The 19,852-nt window shown below is 35.7% G+C and overlaps 1 protein-coding gene across 1 annotated transcript in view; it reads left to right on the forward strand.

The window, feature by feature from the left end:
* The window catches only part of CHSY3 (chondroitin sulfate synthase 3), a 271,180-nt gene that overhangs the window by 241,335 nt on the left and 9,993 nt on the right, over positions 1-19,852 (forward strand). The gene's annotated exons all lie outside the window — the stretch shown is intronic.

A 19,852-nucleotide genomic window follows, 5' to 3' on the forward strand; every position in this document is an offset into this window, starting at 1 on the left:
GCTTAGGCTTTCACTTCATTGCTGATGCTGTCCTTAAACTTGCAATCCTCCTGCTTTTGACTCCCAAGTTGCTGGGACTACAGGTATTCTCTACCATGCCAGACTAAGGATAATACCTTTTCACATGATGTGATTGTTTTGCAAAAATTTTTTTATCAATTTAATTTTTGATTTTCACATTTTTGTAGTTCTTTTGATATGGAAAATTTTTAATGTTAATATACTATTAAAATATATTATAATTTTATTTTTTTGTAGACATGCTTTTGCTTGAAAAGAACTTCTCCATATAATTAGAATAAGTAAAGATTTACTTACATTTTTGCCCTTTCTCTTATAGTAATTATTTCTTTCTGCAGAGGTGATTCTAATAGAATTTAGGTCTGTCATACATCTGAGATTAGCACACATACATGTATGTACACACACATAAACAAACAGATATACAAATATATATGTATATCAAGTAAAACATGAGGTAAGTGAAGATCTAAATTTATTTTTTTCCTTGTAAATAGCCTATTGTCTTATAACCACTATATGAAATTGTGATCCTAAGTCATTTACCTTTAAAAATTTAGACATAATATTTATGCAAAGATCTTGGTTTCAGTACTCGGTTTAAGAATAAACAACCCTCCAAACAATTTGTAAAGTAAGTTTAAAATTCCCACCAGCATTTGAAGCAATAGTGTTGAAACACAGTCATGAAAATAAATTCAAAGACTAGTGGGATTTGGAATGTGCAGTGTTGTTTGTTAATGAAACACAACAATTTAACTCATTGATTTGTAGTACTTATAGTTGTTTATATATTATCACGTTTCTCTTGAGTTTCTACATTTGCTTTTTAGCACTAAAGAGGCTTCATTTATTTTATCTGTTTAGAGAGAAAAACAAGAAACTCATTTTAATGCATTTTAAAAGATAATTCTGGAACCCAAGTTACCCTTTACTCTTCTCTTACTATTGCTGTCATGGAAGTGATGAGTACACTGTGAAGCCTACTGGGTCTTATGGAAATATTTTATTAATCTTTAAAACACTTGCCCTTTTCTGTTGTGATAACTTTATATGTGAGAAATAAAGATAAATTATGTCCAGTTGAAAGTAGGATACATCAGCCTAATTAGAAAGGTTAAAGTAACTCCAGCCATCAAGTCTTGATTTCCAAAAAATCTTGGCTTTTAAGAGAGGAGGCTTTACTTATTTTTAGTTATCTCCATCTTGGAAACACCCACCTGTTAATTAGAGCCATAGCTCCCCCAGTCCCACAGCAGTGCCCTGCCCATGGAGAAGTCTCACAGCACTGTAATTAGGATTTTTATTCTAAGAAAAACATTATAATAGACATCCTGCCATGCTTATGTTATTATAATTGGGTGTTTAGCTCTAGGGATCTTCATAATTTATCACAAAACTTTAATGTTAATAAAATCAGCTGGAAGGAAACACTACTTATCTCCTTGATTACACCATAAGGAGTGGGATGTTAATTTGAGTCTTTATTTTTTTAATTTTTTTTTAATTTAAGGAGAACAAAAAGTTTAGGTGGATCAAGGGATCTAAGCACTGCAGTGCATGCTTCACTAAGCATTGCCCATGACCCACATTAAAGAAAAATTACAGAATTAAACAGTCAAGAAGATTTTATTCAATACTAATTCAACAGGGGATAGAGACTGAGCTTTTAACCCTCACTGAAACAAAAGGCAAGAGAGAGTTGTTATTTTGATTGTTTTGCTTTTCTTTCTCTCCCTTTCCCTGTATCTCTGTTTCTCCTAGGGTCTAAATTTAAAGTGTACAACATGACATTTTGATGTTATACATAGTGAAGTGACTACTTGCAGGAGTCTGTAACTGCTGGGGTGACACAGTGGGAACATTAGATGGAGGCTGCTCAATGTACTAGGCCACTTGTGCTTGCTAGTCTGTGTATCCCACAAAACTGGGAGAGAGGGCAATGTGTTTTCTCCATGCTTACATTTCAAAGAGTTCCTGCCAGGTCCTTAAGAAACATATTCTTGGATTGCTAGCTAGGAAAGGGCCAAAAGATTTACATCTTAAATGTGCAGAGAAAGAAATTGATAAATAATTGCAAGTTTTCTAAAGCAATTGCTCTGAAAGAAAAAAAAAAGAGGTTAGGGACCTATGGTTGGAGAGATACCTATCTAAAACTTAGTTAAGCTGTGGGTAATGTTAAAAACCTTCTTGGTTACCTAGTGGTGCCCTACTGGATTTTTGTCTGATGATCTGGGGGCTGGTGGGATCTAAAAGCCCTTTCTTATAGAAAAATGATATACAATCTTAAAATCTTTAAACTTTATATGTAACTAAAAGTTACTCATTAATGAATTATTCAATTCAATATTTGGATGCAGCAAGGATGTTTTTGCAATGTACTTTTAGAGTGCCAAAATTTAATCATCTAAGAGTTACCAAATATACTAATAGCAACTCTTAATGAGTACTTGCTCTACTCTGGATAGTTTTAAGCATGCTGCATATGACATAGAGGACCATGTAGAAGCTCTTCTTTTCCAAGAGGGTATAACTTATCCAGGGTCAAACTGGGAATGAAAGAAATTGAAAACTAGGCCTGTGACTCCAGAGACAGAATCTTATTCCTGAATAGGTGTTCACTAGAACATGCTGAAAGGATAGGGGAGGAATATGCACAGTGTTATTTTTCTTTATTCTTTCCATAAATAATTGAAATGTCCCCTTAAACCAGGCCTCACTCCACACCAATTTAAAATTGCCTACACCAGCCCTGGTTTTGTCCTGATTCCTGAATAGAAGACTACCTGGTCTCTGAGCAGGTGGGAAAGGCCTGTGGGTTCTGCTATCACTCTCAGTCACTGTTCTCTCTCAGCGGTACTTCATTTATTTGTGCAGAAATTATTAATGTGATAGACTCCAGACTGATATAGAATCAGTTTAAATTCTGACACTCGTTTCACATCCCAGTGGCACAAAGCAGGAATGATGGTGGCTGTCCTCGACCTTTCTCCCTGCCTGGATGACTGCATCAATTACAGAAACAGTAAAAAAGATGTACAATTCTCATCAGTCATGGTAGGATGGTACTGGACTGTGAGTCACTACTTTAAAAAGATGTAAGTGCTTTCAGATATGTGCTGAAATCTTACAGATGTGGAAAGTCTTAAGTTACAATTTACTTTTTTCACTTAAACATTGAGAAGCTAAGAAATAATGCAGAATGCTGTGAATTGTCATTTAGAGAAAATTCTCACAATGAACATTTTTATCCTTTTTTGATTATAAATTATTTTAGGATGAATATATTAATTTATTAAAAACTAACTATAAATATTTTATTAAGTATTAGGCCTAGGCTCACTTCTTGGAGTCAGTCATCTAGAAAAGCATGAAGTTCAGTAAAGCAACAAGTACAATGCAGGGTAATTAGACAAAGGACATATGTCAAAAGCATACAGTTATTTATGAATTTATATCTTTAGTGCTGTCTCCCCCACTAAAAAGCTCCATGAGGACAAGGGCCATTTTTGTTGTTGTTTTTCTATCCATTGTAACCGACACATTAGAAACTCAACAAATATCTGTAATTGAATAAGTGGCTATAATTCCAAGTGAAAGAGGTAGCCAAACTGTTGGGGATGAAGGAATCAGGAAGGGTTTGCTTAGGCAGTTACTGAAAGAAATTATCATAGGACCTGGTATTTCATCCCTTTCATGTGTTCACTCTTTATGTTAATTAGAGTCTCCTTGACTTCCTGAGCACCTACTATATACATGGTACTATAGTATGCCCCCTACCTAACTTTTCCTACAAGGCTGAATTGTGTAATGTGCTGAGAGCTGAAGCCCATTTCCAACATAATTAACATGAAAAGTTTACTCTTAAAGCATATATTTTGTTTTCATTTTCAGAATGGACTTGAACATAGACCTTTTGTTGACACAAGAAACTCTACATAATCCAACTAACTTGGAACACTGCTATGGCCCTCTTTCTATTTGTGAGAAGGGGTCACATTTTAGTTCCATGTACAGCACTCCAAATTGCCCTAACGGTTACTCTACGAGCATTAACTATGATCACTAAAAACTGTCATGTAGCTGAAGCTCATAATCATAGAAATATTTTTCATCCTTTAAACAAGAAATCAAGTTTTCTGCTGTCCTTATCTGACCCATTCTGATACTTTCTAATATTAGTGAATGACAAAATGTTCAGCCCACATTATGTAACCTTATGCTATTTCTTCCATGAGGCTAATGGTTGGCCACTGGAATTCTGGGAGAGTCATTTTTTTTTTAATTCCACCTGTAATGATAACAAAGAAAATTTTTGGTTTTAGCTTTAGCCTCTTAGTTAAATAAGAATCTATTTGTGATTTAAGAGTTTCATTATAAGAATTGTGAATTAGAAGGTCACTTTCTTGTTTTTTATCTGAAAAGTGAGTTATACTTTTAAGCATGACCTGTGGCATCATTTAGTCACTATGTTTCCTCCAAGCCACAAAATGCATTCATTATTTCTGTTAATGTCCTCAGAGATGCTGTGGCAAACATTACATTTTGTGTTTTAAAGGTCTTGACAGTCTAGTTTGAAATCACTGACATTTCTCCTTCCTACTGCTTATTACTTGTTAAGGTGTGAACCAACCATTTAGAAGAAAATGAAACCGCCAGTAAAGGGAGTGGTTATGTTATCTTGGATTCATGAATGAAGGGTGTGTGCATGTTTGCCAAATGGCAATGTAAAACCACTTCTTTCTCTCTGTAATGAACTGTGGGTAGACAAAAAAGGCTTAAAGGAAAACAAATGTGAGATTTTATTTGACAATTTACCAAAACAAAATCTTAAAATCTGCTGGGGAAATGAATTATATAGGTTAGTCTATCATCCAGTTTTAAGTACAGTTATTAGTTTTTTTTGTTTATTTGTTTAATTAAAACAATAATTCACTTACAACTGCATAGTTACAATTAAACCATGGGGGCTTAAATGATTACAGTAATCTCTCCTTATCCAACAGTACCTATATTTCAAGAACCCCTAGTGATCTGATACCATGGATAGGGCTGCATTCCATAATTCAATGTCTTTCTTATCTTCACCAAGCACTTATCACCGTGGCCATACCCTTTGCCATTTGAGGTTCAACAGCAAAACTAGGAGGAAATTTTTCCTTGCTCCAAATTTCATAATAGAAGATATGATCTTGTCCTCTATTTTTACAACTACAGTGTATAATTTTTCCTGTTCTTACTGAAAACTTTTCACTTAAAGAAGGTGCTTTCTCTTTGGCATATTAGAATAGCCAGCATCACTATTCTTGTGTTTTGTGGCCATTACAAAGTAAAATAAGAATTCCTTGAACACAGACCCTACAATGCAAAGAGAGTTGATCTGATAACCAAGAGACATACAGCTATTGGGGTACAGCCAGCATCTCATGGGGGGGGTTCTTCTTCCTGCTGAGGAGGATGTAAGCCACGTGAGATATTAAAGTCTAGAATAATTAGTGAAGAACAAAAGACAAAGTCAGAATTAACTTTAAAGAATTGGAGCTCCTGATAGGTCCAGTCTACACAGGACCTGGAGATAGACAATTAGAAAAATGGCTCCAATGGTTTATTTAAGGAGGTACATAGAAGGCAGGGATAAGGTTTCTCGGGTGGAGTCTTGCTTCATGACTGAAGGTTGACTGGCATCTTGGCAGGTCACACCCATGTCAGAAGGGCCTTGTGGCTATAACAGGTCACCCCATCTCTGGTGTTGTGTGGGATTTTTGGCAGAGGTGAGGGGGAAGTTCACCTACATCAGGCTTTCTATCCCTGTGGGGGTGCAATGGGAAGTTCCCAAGTCCAGATCTGTCCCTTCGCTAGCTGCAATGCATGACAGTCCACACAGCCCACGGATGGCTACCTACAGGCAGCTAGTGTGTACAGTGTGGATTTATTGGAATAAGGGACCATGCACATCCCACATGGGGCAGAGTCAGAGTGGGACAGAGCAAGATTTCATCCTGCTACCCAGACAGCATGAAATTTAAAACTTATGAATGGTTCATTTCTGGCATCTTTGTTTAATATTTGTGGACTGCAGTTAACCACAGGTAACTCAAACCATGGAAAATGAAACTGCAGATAACTTTAGTATGTGCCATTGTATCATTATTAACTAGAATCTGATAAATTTTGTGTTCTGGTACTGATTTCAAATCTCTTTGTTTTTGCCTATGATACCAGATACCCAGAACATACCTTGGTGAAAAATCTATATAAGTGATTCAGAGTTAATATCTGTGTACTAAATTCTATGAAGTATTTTAAAAGCATATTGAATACACACACACACACACACACACACACACACACACACACACACTGAAGGGAAATCTTTATCTTATGTAAAAGTATCTGCAAGTTGTTCACTGTGATGTCTGATAGATTGTTTTCTTCTAAAACTAAAATAGCTAACAAAATGAAATTTAATAGGAAAGAATATAAACTTTATGGCATAAATCACTAAGGTGAGAGTGTCATTTGTATTTCAATCAAGAATAAACAAAATAATTAAACAGAAAACAAACCCACTTTGAAATTTGGTTGAGTGCCCCTGAGTTCAATCCCTGGTACCACCCCCCAAAAAATTAAAAATAAAAAAGGTTTCCTTTGGCTATAGGTTCACATTTTTCACACTGTAACCCACAGAAAGAAGAAACAGACCTCAAGACCCAGACAAGAAAAACAAAAAGCTGCAGAGAGCCCTATACACAGGCTCAGTGCTTCCACTACTCACGCCCAGTTTCTAGTTTCTTTGCTGCAGTTGGTTTGGTTGTGCTTCTGTCACTTTCACCTGAAACTTACTTACTTTGACAAATTTTAATTTCAGTGCTACACCCATAAACTCAAAGACAGCCTCAGCAAGAGTGAGGCACTAAGCGACTCAGTGAGACCCTGCCTCTAAATAAAATACAAAATAGGGCTGGGGATGTGGCTCAGTGGTGAAGTGTCCCTGAGTTCAATCCTTGGTATTCCAGCCCTCAAAAGAAATAGGATTTCAAAAAGAAAAAAAAATAATAATAAGATTTTCTTTTTTGGTTATTTTAAAAGGATATCTATCTATAAACACAAATGCTCAAAGCAACTTAAATTTACAAAGCAAACATGGTAAAAGTTGATGAAACTATAAAAATCACTGTTCATTTAATATTCAAATTAAAATTCATTCAAAATGTTAGGTCCACCAAGAAAAAAGAAAAGGTGACACTAACAAAATCACATCTGAAGCCTTTGAGCTGCAAGTTTTTAACACTTTCAATATGTAATAGGCTGATTTCTTTTAAGAAAATAAGATGCAAAAATTTTATTTTCATTTTGTTGTGTTCTGATTTTTTATTTAATCTTCTGAGAAAATTATTGATTGAAATATAGTTGTAAAAATAATGCAAAGAGATTCTATGTTCCCCTTCTCCAATTTCCCCCAGTGATAATGTCTTGCAAAACTCTAAATTCATTTTAACAAATAGGATGTTGATATAATCCATTGGTCTTATTCAGTTTTGCAGTTTGATTTGTGCCTACTTGTATGTGTGTTCACATGTACATGAAGTTTAGTTTCATGTAATTTTATTGCATGTTGTATAGTAAATTTTAAAAGTAGAGTTTGTGGATTAAACATTTATTTCTAAGGTGCTATTATTTTCACAAATCTTAGTAGTAAAATAATGGTTGCTAATTTTACGTGAAAAACATACATACATGATAGGCATATAGTATTATTCCACATTAGGCCATTGCTTTTAACCATTTACTCAGGCTACATGCTTCATCGTTGTTTTTTTTTCGTTCTCTCTATAATTACAGAATGAAATATGTATATTATTTAGTTTCCTTAAGATTTATAATCAAGTTCTTTTTCATTGTGTCATTATTACCAGAGAAGTAGGACACACTTTAAGAACCTTAGTGTTAATATTTAAAGACCATAATTGAAGGAAAATAATATTGTTAATTAGAAAATTCACTATTTCTCTCAGAACTTCTGTATTTCTTATATAAAATGGAAGAAACATCATTAAGTATCTGCCTTAAAAGCAATAAGACTTTCCATTTAGTTACATAGTATTACATAACTAAATCACAGAGAATGAAAGGAGTTTAAATATTCACAAGGCAAATTACCAAGCCCTTCCTTGGGTACGCATTCACCATTGCATTTTCTAATACAGTAATGATTTATTGTTGCCTTGCATGCCTTCTAGTTTGCAGAAACTCTACTTCCTAGAACAAGAATGTCTCTTTTTCCCACATCCCCCTTAATCTCATATTTAAGAGATTCAAGTAGAATTTCCCAAGTTAGAGGAAACTTACTTTGCAGTAAAAATAGTAGTGCCATAGTGACTTCAAGAGAATCTGCACCAGATTGAAATACTTCTTTACACCAATAAACTTTTCTCTGTATAAACAATAACTATAGGAAGCATTTTTTATACTGTTCTAAATGAAAGCATGGTCAAGACCATTCATATTAGTTATTCAATACTTAATAGCATTAGTTAAAACAAATAAATAACCACAGTAAGAATAGTAACTCATATAGTCATTACTCATTGGCCATGTTCTTTTCTTAAGTGCTTCAAGTGTAAATACTCATTTAATAATAACAGTATGCCATGAACTAAATTCTGTTATATTCCTCACTTTACAGATGGTTAAACTGAGGCACCATAAAGTGAAGTAATTTCTCCAAGGTCCCATGCTCATTAAATTTTACTGCTTGGGCTCCATTTTCCACAGTCTGGCCTCAGACTTAATCACAATGTACCTTCACCCTCTGAGTTATAGTGAGACAGACAAGAGAAAAAGGACCTTTTTATTTTCTTCAGGAAATTTATAATCTCATGGGAGAGCAATAATATACAAGACAGTAGGAGGTTGGAGTCCTTGAGAAGTACAGTTGGAGGATTTCTGAGTTCTTTACTGAGTAGGATTCTTACCTGTAGTAGAAAAGGGAGGCAACACTGGTGATGGGATTCGAGTTTACAGTGTGTTGAGAAAGTGGCAACAGAGGCCTGGCTGGGGAAAAGAGGAAGAGATGCTGGGAAAGAAGGACCTGAGCTCCTTAAAGTGAGAACAAGTTAGGGAAACTATTTCAACTTCCCCATGTTGGGTCCTTTCTGAAGATACTGAAAACTTTTTAACAGAATGTAGGTCTCCTGGATACGGACAATACTTGCCAATATTTATATGTATGGAGATGATTTATTAATTTAAAGTCATTTATATAAAATATATATGTATATCTGATAAAAATTCTTCCTGCTTTACTTTTCCCTAAACCCTGATTTCAATATTAGTTGTTTTTTTGTCAAAGTTTTAGTTTCTAATAAGTCTTTAATAGCATCTCCTTTTTATTTATGTGTTATAGTTTCTTTTATTCTATCTCTTTAGATATTTTATGTTTCTATTTTTGGCTTTTTTATTCTCAATATTATCCGCTTAGGCCATTTTATATTTATATTGCTTTTATCTTTCTCCTTCATTTTACAGACATTTCTCAAGTGTTTACTGATCTTTATTTACAACTTAATTCAAAATTAAATTCATTTTTCAAAAAAGTCCATACAAGCTTATTTTTTTTATTATTTTATTGTTGGTTGTTCAAAACATTACATAGTTCTTAATATACCATATTTCACAGATTGATTCAAGTGGGTTATGTACTCCCATTTTTACCCCGTATACAGATTGCTGTGTCACATCAGTTACATTTCCATTGATTTACAAATTGCCTTTCTAGTGACTGATGTATTCTGCTGTCTATCCCATTCTCCACTGTCCCCTCACCCCTCCCCTCCCCTCCCCTCCCCTTCTCTCTCTCCATCCCCTCTACTATAAATCGTTTCTTCCACTTATATAATTTTCCTCCTACTCCTCCTTTCCTCTTATATGTAATTGTGTATAACCCTGAGGCTCACCTTCCAATTCCATGCAATTTCCCTTAACTCTCACTTTCCCTCCTGCCTATCATCCCTGTTTAATGTTGTTCTTCTTCTCCAGCTCTTCGTCTCTACCCTGTCCTTGGTTACTCCCCTTATATCAAAGAAGACATTTGACATTTGTTTTTTAAGGATTGGCTAGCTTCACTTAGCATAATCTGCTCTAATGCCATCCATTTCCCTCCAAATTCTATGATTTTGTCATTTCTTATTGCAGAGTAATACTCCATTGTGTATAAATGCCACATTTTTTAATCCATTCATCTATTGAAGGGCTTCTAGGTTGGTTCCACAATCTTGCTATCGTGAATTGTGCTGCTATGAACATGGATATAGCAGTGTCCCTGTAGCATGCTCTTGTTAGGTCTTTAGGGAATAGACCAAGAAGGGGAATAGCTGGGTCAAATGGTGGTTCCATTCCCAGCTTTCCAAGAAATCTCCATACTGCTTTCCAAATTGGCTGCACCATTTTGCAGTCCCACCAACAATGAACAAGTGTACCCATTTCCCTGCATCCTCGCCAGCACTTGTTGTTGTTGGACTTCTTAATGGCTGCCAATCTTACTGGAGTGAGATGGTATCTTAGGGTGGTTTTGATTTGCATTTCTCTGACTGCTAGCGATGTTGAGCATTTTTTCATGTACTTGTTGATTGATTGTATGTCCTCCTCTGAGAAGTGTCTGTTCAGGTCCTTGGCCCATTTGTTGATTGGGTTATTTGTTATCTTATTATCTAATTTTTTGAGTTCTTTGTATACTCTGGATATTAGGGCTCTATCTGAAGTGTGTGGAGTAAAGATATGTTCCCAGGATGTAGGCTCCCTGTTTATCTCTCTTATTGTTTCTTTTGTTGAGAGAAAACTTTTTAGTTTGAGTAAGTCCCATTTGTTGATTCTGGTTGTTAACTTTTGCGCTATGGGTGTCCTATTGAGGAATTTGGGGCCTGACCCCACAGTATGTAGATCATAGCCGACTTTTTCTTCTATCAGACGCCGTGTGTCTGATTTAATATCGAGCTCCTTGATCCATTTTGAGTTAACTTTTGTGCATGGCGAGAGAAAGGGATTCAGTTTCATTTTGATGCAAATGGATTTCCAGTTTTCCCAGCACCATTTGTTGAAGATGCTATCCTTCCTCCATTGCATGCTTTTAGCCCCTTTATCAAATATAAGATAGTTGTAGTTTTGCGGATTGGTTACTGTGTCTTCTATTCTGTACCATGGGTCCACTTGCCTGTTTTGGTACCAGTACCATGCTGTTTTTGTTACTATTGCTCTGTAGTATAGTTTGAAGTCTGGTATCGCTATACCGCCTGATTCACACTTCCTGCTTAGCATTGTTTTTGCTATTCTGGGTCTTTTATTATTCCATATGAATTTCCTGATTGTTTTATCTATTTCTACAAGAAATGCTGTTGGGATTTTGATTGGGATAGCATTGAACTTATAGAGAACTTTTGGTAATATCGCCATTTTGATGATGTTAGTTCTGCCTATCCATGAGCAGGGTATATTTTTCCATCTTCTGAGGTCTTCTTCTATGTCTCTTTTTAGGGTTCTGTAGTTTTCATTGTATAGGTCTTTCACCTCTTTTGTTAGGTTGATTCCCAGGTATTTTATTTTTTTGGGTGATATTGTGAATGGAGTAGTTGTCCTCATTTCCGTTTCAGAGGATTTGTCGCTGATATGCAGGAATGCATTTGATTTATGCGTGTTGATTTTATATCCCGCCACTTTGCTGAATTCATTTATTAACTCTAATAGTTTCTTTGTAGACCCTTTTGGGTCTGTTAGGTATAGAATCATATAGTCTGCAAATAGTGATAATTTAAGTTCTTCTTTTCCTATTTTTATGCCTTTAATTTCTTTCGTCTGTCTAATTGCTCTGGCTAGTGTTTCGAGGACTATGTTGAACAGAAGTGGTGAGAGAGGGCATCCCTGTCTTGTACCAGATCTTAGAGGGAATGCCTTCAATTTTTCTCCATTCAGAATGATGCTGGCCTGTGGCTTATCATAGATTGCTTTAACAATGTTGAGGTATGATCCTGTTATCCCTAATTTTTCTAGAGTTTTGAACATAAAGGGATGCTGTACTTTGTCGAATGCCTTTTCTGCATCTATCGAGATGATCATATGGTTCTTATTTTTAAGTCTATTGATGTGGTGAATAACATTTATTGATTTCCGTATATTGAACCATCCTTGCATCCCAGGGATGAATCCTACTTGATCATGGTGTATAATTTTTTTGATATGTTTTTGAATCCGATTCGCCAGAATTTTATTGAGGATTTTTGCATCTATGTTCATTAGAGAAATTGGTCTGTAGTTTTCTTTCTTTGAAGTGTCTTTGTCTGGTTTAGGAATCAGGGTGATGTTGGCCTCGTAGAATGTATTTGGACGTTCTCCCTCTTTTTCTATTTCCTGAAATAACTTGAAAAGTATTGGTGTTAGTTCCTCTTTAAAGGTTTTGTAAAATTCTGCTGTATACCCATCCGGTCCTGGGCTTTTCTTAGTTGGTAGTCTTTTGATGGTTTCTTCTATTTCCTCTATTGTTGTTGGTCTGTTTAGGTTGTCTATATCTTCCTGACTCAATCTGGGCAGATCATATGACTTAAGAAATTTATCGATGCCTTCACTATCTTCTATTTTATTGGAGTATAAGGATTCAAAGTAATTTCTGATTATCTTCTGTATTTCTGAAGTGTCTGTTGTGATATTGCCTTTTTCATCCCGTATGCTAGTAATTTGGGTTCTCAGGCTCGGCAGCCGGCCAGTGTGGTGGACGAGTAGCATCGAGGCAGTCACGTCACACTGGTTGGAGTGGGGGTTGAACAGAGCCGCCGCCAGCGTCCAGAAGGAGCCCAGAGACCCGTTGGAGAGGCAGTTAGGTACCCCCACTGGGAGTGGGGGTTGAGCAGAACTGCCGCCCAGGCCCGCAGGGTGGGCAGATCTGAGACCCACCGGCGGAACAGGCTTGGAGGCCGACCAGCGTGGTAGACACGCCACATCAATTGGAGTAGGGGTGGACAAGAGCTGCTGCCCACGTCCGGATCAGGACCATACAAGCTTATTAAAAGCTGTGTGTGAATGGACTGAGATAGTCAACTTTTACAGGGAAATTGTTAGGGAAAAAACAGTTTCCTTGGGTCATCAATTAGCACTCTTTGTAGGCTTAGGTTGAAGGTAAGTAAATTACCTGCAAGTGCAAATTTGCAATCAAAATGTTAAATGTTTGCATTTCCCATCATTTTATACATTAATATTGATTTTTTAAAATATTGGATTAAGATAGTTATCTTGATATCAATTTTCCAAGGAATTTTCTTGTCTTGGGTATTCCTTGCCTTTCAATTTTTAGTCATTTTCTATTTTTTAGTTAAATTTTTTATTTATATATGATAGTGGAATACATTATAATTCTTATTACACATATAGAGCATAGTTTTTCATATCTCTAGTCATATACAAAGTATATTCACAACAATTTGTGTCTTCATACATGTACTTTGGATAATAATGTCCATCACATTCCACTATCATTTCTAACCCCTTGCTCCCTCCCTTCCCTTCCCACCCCTCTGCACTATCTAGAGTTCATCTGTTCCTCCCATGCTTCCCCTCCCTACCCTGCTATGAATCAGCCTCCTTATATCAGAGAAAACATTCGGCACTTGGTTTTTTGGGATTGGCTAACATTACTTAGCATTATCTTCTCTAACTCCATAAGTTTACCTGCAACTGCCATGCTTTTGTTGTCTTTTATTGCTGAGTAATATCCCATTGTGTATATGCCACATTTTTTTATCCATTCATCCACTGAATGGCATCTATGTTGATTCCACAGTTCAGCTATAGTGAATTGTGCTGCTATAAACATTGATGTGGCTGTGTCCTGTGGTATGCTACTTTTAAGTCCTTTGGTTATAGACTGAGGAGAGGGGTAGCTGGGTCAAATGGTGGTCCCATTCCCAATTTTCCAAGAAATCTCCATAGTGCTTTCCATATTGGCTGCAACCAATTTGCAGTTCCACCAACAGTGTATGAGTGTACCGTTTTCCCCACAGCCTCGCCAACACTTATTGTTGTTTGTATGCATAATAGCTGCCATTCTGACTGGAATGAGATGAAATCTCAATTATCTTGTATTAGACAAAGGTGCCAAAAACATGCATTGGAGAAAAGATAGCCTCTTAAACACATGGTGCTGGGAAAACTGGAAATCCATATGCAACAAAATGGAATTAAACCCCTAACTCTCATCATGCACAAAACTTAACTCAAAATGGACCAAGGACCTAGAAATAAAACCAGAGACCCTGTGTCTAATAGAAGAAAAAGTAGGCCCTAATCTTCATCATGTGGGATTAGGCCTCAACTTCTGTAATAAGACTCCTTTGGAGCAAAAATTAAAATCAAGAATCAATAAATGGGATGTACTCAAACTAAAAAGTTTCTCCTTAGGAAAAGAAACAATCTGTGAGGTGACTAGAGATCCTACATCTTAGGAGCAAACTTTTACCCCTCACACATTAGATAGAGCACTAATCTCTAGGGTATATAAAGAACTCAAAAAGCTAAGCACCAAAAAAAAAAAAAAAAAATCAATAAATGGGCCAAGGACATGAACAGACACTTCTCAGAAGATGATATACAATCAGTCAACAAATATATGAAAAAATGTTCATCAGTGCTATCAATTAGAGAAATGAAAATCAAAACTAAGGTTTCATCTCACTCCAGTCATTTTTTATTGAATAAAACTTCTAATTTTCTTCCACCTTCAATCATACATGTGTATCTTGCCCTTTATCCTCTTATTATGGGGCAAATGATAATTTTTTTTCAATATGTATCTATTGTTTAATAGCCTTACAAATTTCTTCACCAGGATCATTAGATTTCCATCAATTCCATTTCCTGAAGAATCCTCTTGTTAAGCCTTCTGACATGCTCTAGTATGGATTGATTGTCTTTTATGTTCCTGTTTATACCTTTGTCGTTCTTTTTTGTTTTTCTCTTAGTTTGTTAAAACAGACTTGTTAATAGTGTTGTGGAAAAAAAAATGTGCTTGAGAGATAATTCTTTGAGGTAAAAACGTGACCTTATTCCCCCCAACAATTTATTGATATCTTAGTTAAATGTAGAAGTCTTAAGTTGGAAACCATTTCCATCCTATTTTGAAATGATTATTGCTTTGCTCTCTTATTTGCCATTTGCATTGAGAAGTCTACAGACATTCATCTTCCTGAGCCTTTTCTCACTCCCCTCCCAGGAGTCTGCCTTGAGGGGCTAAAATTTCACAGTGTTAAAGTTCCTATGAGTTTAATGATTTAAAGTAATAAACTTTTCAAATTTGGAAACTTAAATTCTTCATTTGTTGCATTTGGGAGAAATTTTCTTGAATTATATTGTTGATGACTTTTCCTCTGTTTCTCAGTTCACTTTTTGTGGAACTATTATTATTTGGGTGCTAGGGTTCCTGGAGGAATTCTCAACCTTTGTTTTTTCTTTTTGCTTAACTTTCTAAGAAATATTTTATTTAACTTTATTTTCTAGATCCTTTTCCAAATTTTCAAATTTCTATTATTATATTTTAATTTCTGTGGGCTTTATATTATACTTTTCTATATTTGTGTGTGTAATTTGTTTATGTGTTTAGATAATGATCATAGGCCAGAATGGATAGAGATAGAGATCATCATTATTTTATGTCCCATTTTTAATATCTTTTCTCATCTTTCAGAAGATATTAATTAAAATATATTTTTCTTATTTTCTTGTTCCTGAAGTCTCTGCTCCTACACAGATGAGTACTATTCTTTATTTTTTTTTAAAGAGAGAGTGAGAGAGGAGAGAGAGAGAGAGAGAGAGAGAGAGAGAGAGAGAGAGAGAGAATTTTTAATATATATTTTTTAGTTCTCGGTGGACACAACATCTTTGTTGGTATGTGGTGCTGAGGATCGAACCCGGGCCGCACGCATGCCAGGCGAGCACACTACGGCTTGAGCCACATCCCCAGCCCGAGTACTATTCTTTTTTTTTTTAATTGGTTGTTCAAAACATTACATAGTTCTTGATATATCATATTTCACACTTTGATTCAAGTGGGTTATGAACTCCCATTTTTACCCCGTATACAGATTGCAGAATCACATCAGTTACACTTCCACTGATTTACATATTGACATACTCATGTCTGTTGTATTCTGCTGCCTTTCCTATCCTCTACTATCCCCCCTCCCCTCCCCTCCTCTCCCTTCTTCTCTCTCTACCCCCTCTACTGTAATTCATTTCTCCCCCTTGTATTATTTTTCCCTTTCCTCTCACTTCCTCTTGTATGTAACTTTGTAAAACCCTGAGGGTCTCCTTCCATTTCCAAGCAATTTCCCTTCTCTCTCCCTTTCCCTCCCACCTCTCATCCCTGTTTAATGTTAGTCATCTTCTCATGCTCTTCTTCCCTACTCTGTTCTTAGTTACTCTCCTTATATCAAAGAAGACATTTGGCATTTGTTTTTTAGGGATTGGCTAGCTTCACTTAGCATAATCTGCTCTAATGCCATCCATTTCCCTCCAAATTCTATGATTTTGTCATTTTTTAATGCAGAGTAATACTCCATTGTGTATAAATGCCACATATTTTTTATCCATTCGTCTATTGAAGGGCATCTAGGTTGGTTCCACAGTCTTGTTATTGTGAATTGTGCTGCTATGAACATCGATGTAGCAGTGTCCCTGTAGCATGCACTTTGTAGGTCTTTAGGGAATAGACCAAGAAGGGGAATAGCTGGGTCAAATGGTGGTTCCATTCCCAGCTTTCCAAGAAATCTCTATACTGCTTTCCAAATTGGCTGCACCAATTTGCAGTCCCACCAACAATGTACAAGTGTACCCTTTTCCCCACATCCTCGCCAGCACTTGTTGTTGTTTGACTTCATAATGGCTGCCAATCTTACTGGAGTGAGATGGTATCTTAGGGTGGTTTTGATTTGCATTTCTCTGACTGCTAGAGATGGTGAGCATTTTTTCATGTATTGTTGATTGATTGTATGTCCTCCTCTGAGAAGTGTCTGTTTAGGTCCTTGGCCCATTTGTTGATTGGGTTATTTGTTATCTTATTGTCTAATTTTTTGAGTTCTTTATATACTCTGGATATTAGGGCTCTATCTGAAGTGTGAGGAGTAAAGATTTGTTCCCATGATGTAGGCTCCCTATTTACCTCTCTTATTGTTTCTTTTGTTGAGAAAAAACTTTTTAGTTTGAGCAAGTCCCATTTGTTGATTCTTGTTATTAACTCTTGTGCTATGAGTATCCTATTGAGGAATTTGGAGCCCGACCCCACAGTATGTAGGTCGTAGCCAACTTTTTCTTCTCTCAGATGCCTTGTCTCTGATTTGATATCAAGCTCCTTGATCCATTTTGAGTTAACTTTTGTGCATGGCGAGAGAAAGGGATTCAGTTTCATTTTGTTGCATATGGATTTCCAGTTTTCCCAGCACCATTTGTTGAAGATGCTATCCTTCCTCCATTGCATGCTTTTAGCCCCTTTATCAAATATAAGAAAGTTGTAGTTTTGTGGGTTGGTTTCTGTGTCCTCTATTCTGTACCATTGGTCCACCTGCCTGTTTTGGTACCAATACCATGCTGTTTTTGTTACTATTGCTCTGTAGTATAGTTTGAAGTCTGGTATCGCTAATACCACCTGATTCACACTTCCTGCTTAGCATTGTTTTTGCTATTCTGGGTCTTTTATTTTTCCATATGAATTGCATGATTGCTTTCTCTATTTCTACAAGAAATGCCATTGGGATTTTGATTGGCATTGCATTAAACCTATAGAGAACTTTTGGTAATATTGCCATTTTGATGATGTTAGTTCTGCCTATCCATGAACAGGGTATATTTTTCCATCTTCTAAGATCTTCTTCAATTTCTCTCTTTAGGGTTCTGTAGTTTTCATTGTATAAGTCTTTTACCTCTTTTGTTAGGTTGATTCCCAAGTATTTTATTATTTTTGAGGATATTGTGAATGGAGTGGTTGTCCTCATTTCCATTTCAGAGGATTTGTCGCTGATATACAGACAGAGGAACTTTTTTTATGTTTGTTAAAAACAGTTGCTTCAATTAAAAAGAGTTTCTTGGTTCCATGCCTTCTTTTTCTGTTTTGTTTTTCATTTTTGGCGGGAGGTGATAGTTTTTCATCTAATCTTTTTTTCTTATTGAGACTTTGCATCTGCTATACTATTTTTCTTTTTTAGAAAAATGACTCATCTCAGTGAAAAATAATTTTTCCTGGACAAGCATTCACCATAGATTTATTTTGGCGGGGGGGTGTTTGTTATGGTTCTAGGCTTGCTGATTTCCAAAAAGAAAAGGCATTGATTTTCTTTGCTGCCGCAGATTAAACCTGCCTCATGAAAAAAAAAATGGTGTAAGTACTTAATTCTTTCTGTCCCTCTGCCTCTCTGAAACAAACATTGCCATCAGGGACTGATTGAAGCAGCCTGGCTCATCTGAGCTCCTGCACCCATAGTGATAAACCTAGTGCAGGTTTTGTGTTCCACATTTTCTGACTGTGTATTTCCTAGTACTTTCTGAAATCTACTGTCTGTGAAATCTTTTGCCACTGACATTGCTCTGCTTGGCCTTTTGTTCCCACTTGCTTCCAGACTGAGCAGAATGATCCTGCTCAACCTCGACATATTTTGGAAATCCTACACTATTTTGGTGACTAATATGATTCCAATCTGCATTTTTAAAGCTGGGTTTGGCTATATTTTATTTTGGACACTCTCTATTGTTTTTAAATAAATTTATCACAGTATCATTTATATTCCATAAGTTCTCCATTTGCAAGTATACAGTTTAATGGAATCTAATAAATTTATACAATTATGCAACCATTCTCACAATTTAATATTACAAATGTTATATTACTCCAGAAGTTGCATTATGCCTGTTTGCAAACCAAATCTTCACTGTATTTTAAAAAGATTTCAAAACTTCTAATTTATGTAGCTAAAACCACTCCATTAATTACCCATGCCATATTTTCATTATTAATAAATCCAAGGCAATAAAGGAAGTTTAATGGTAAAAGAGTAACAATATTAATTTAATATCTAACTATTTCTTGGTAGCTATTATCCCTCTGCTTTTTTTATAATAGATTTTTCTGTAGTATCTTAAATACATATTATTCTCAGAGGGTGAGATTATGAATGGCACACAAAGCTCCAGGGTCAGCCAGAACACATTGGTGTTAATTGCTGCCATAATTTTGTGATTGTGAAGTGATTTTCATTTTTTAGCATAAGGCTTAAGAAGAGCCATGAAATCAACTGATAATTCTTTAAAGGAGAGGAAACCAACTTAAATTAGAGGTTCTGAATTATTTCAGACCAGCCAGTGTAATGTTAAAAGTAAATTTTACACTTAAAAAGCATATATTGTGATAAGTTGCAAAACTGACAATCACAAGAATTCTGGTTTTAGTAATCTCATTACCAGTAGACTCTTGATTAAATTACACAACCCTGTGTTAATGGCATGGAGGCACTGAGAGCATGTGACCAAATTTATAATTGTTCCCAAGCATCCCCAGAAATACAGAAATGTGAAAAAAGGACACTTAAGGGTGCAACTCTCATTCTTCAATGAATCCTAGCTGAAATCTCAGGAAAAGGCTGTCATACTCCTGAAACATTATTTATACATATCTATCGTTTACTGTATGTTTTCTTTGTGAGGGATACAAAATTAAGCACCTTATGTTATTTTATCTTATTTAATGACATTTGAATAACCATTGAGGTAGTTGACATTTTCCTATTTTATAGAAAAGGAGACAGATTTA

Source organism: Spermophilus citellus, assembly GCF_964194105.1.
Source record: "Spermophilus citellus genome assembly, chromosome: 1".
Taxonomy (NCBI): domain Eukaryota; kingdom Metazoa; phylum Chordata; class Mammalia; order Rodentia; family Sciuridae; genus Spermophilus; species Spermophilus citellus.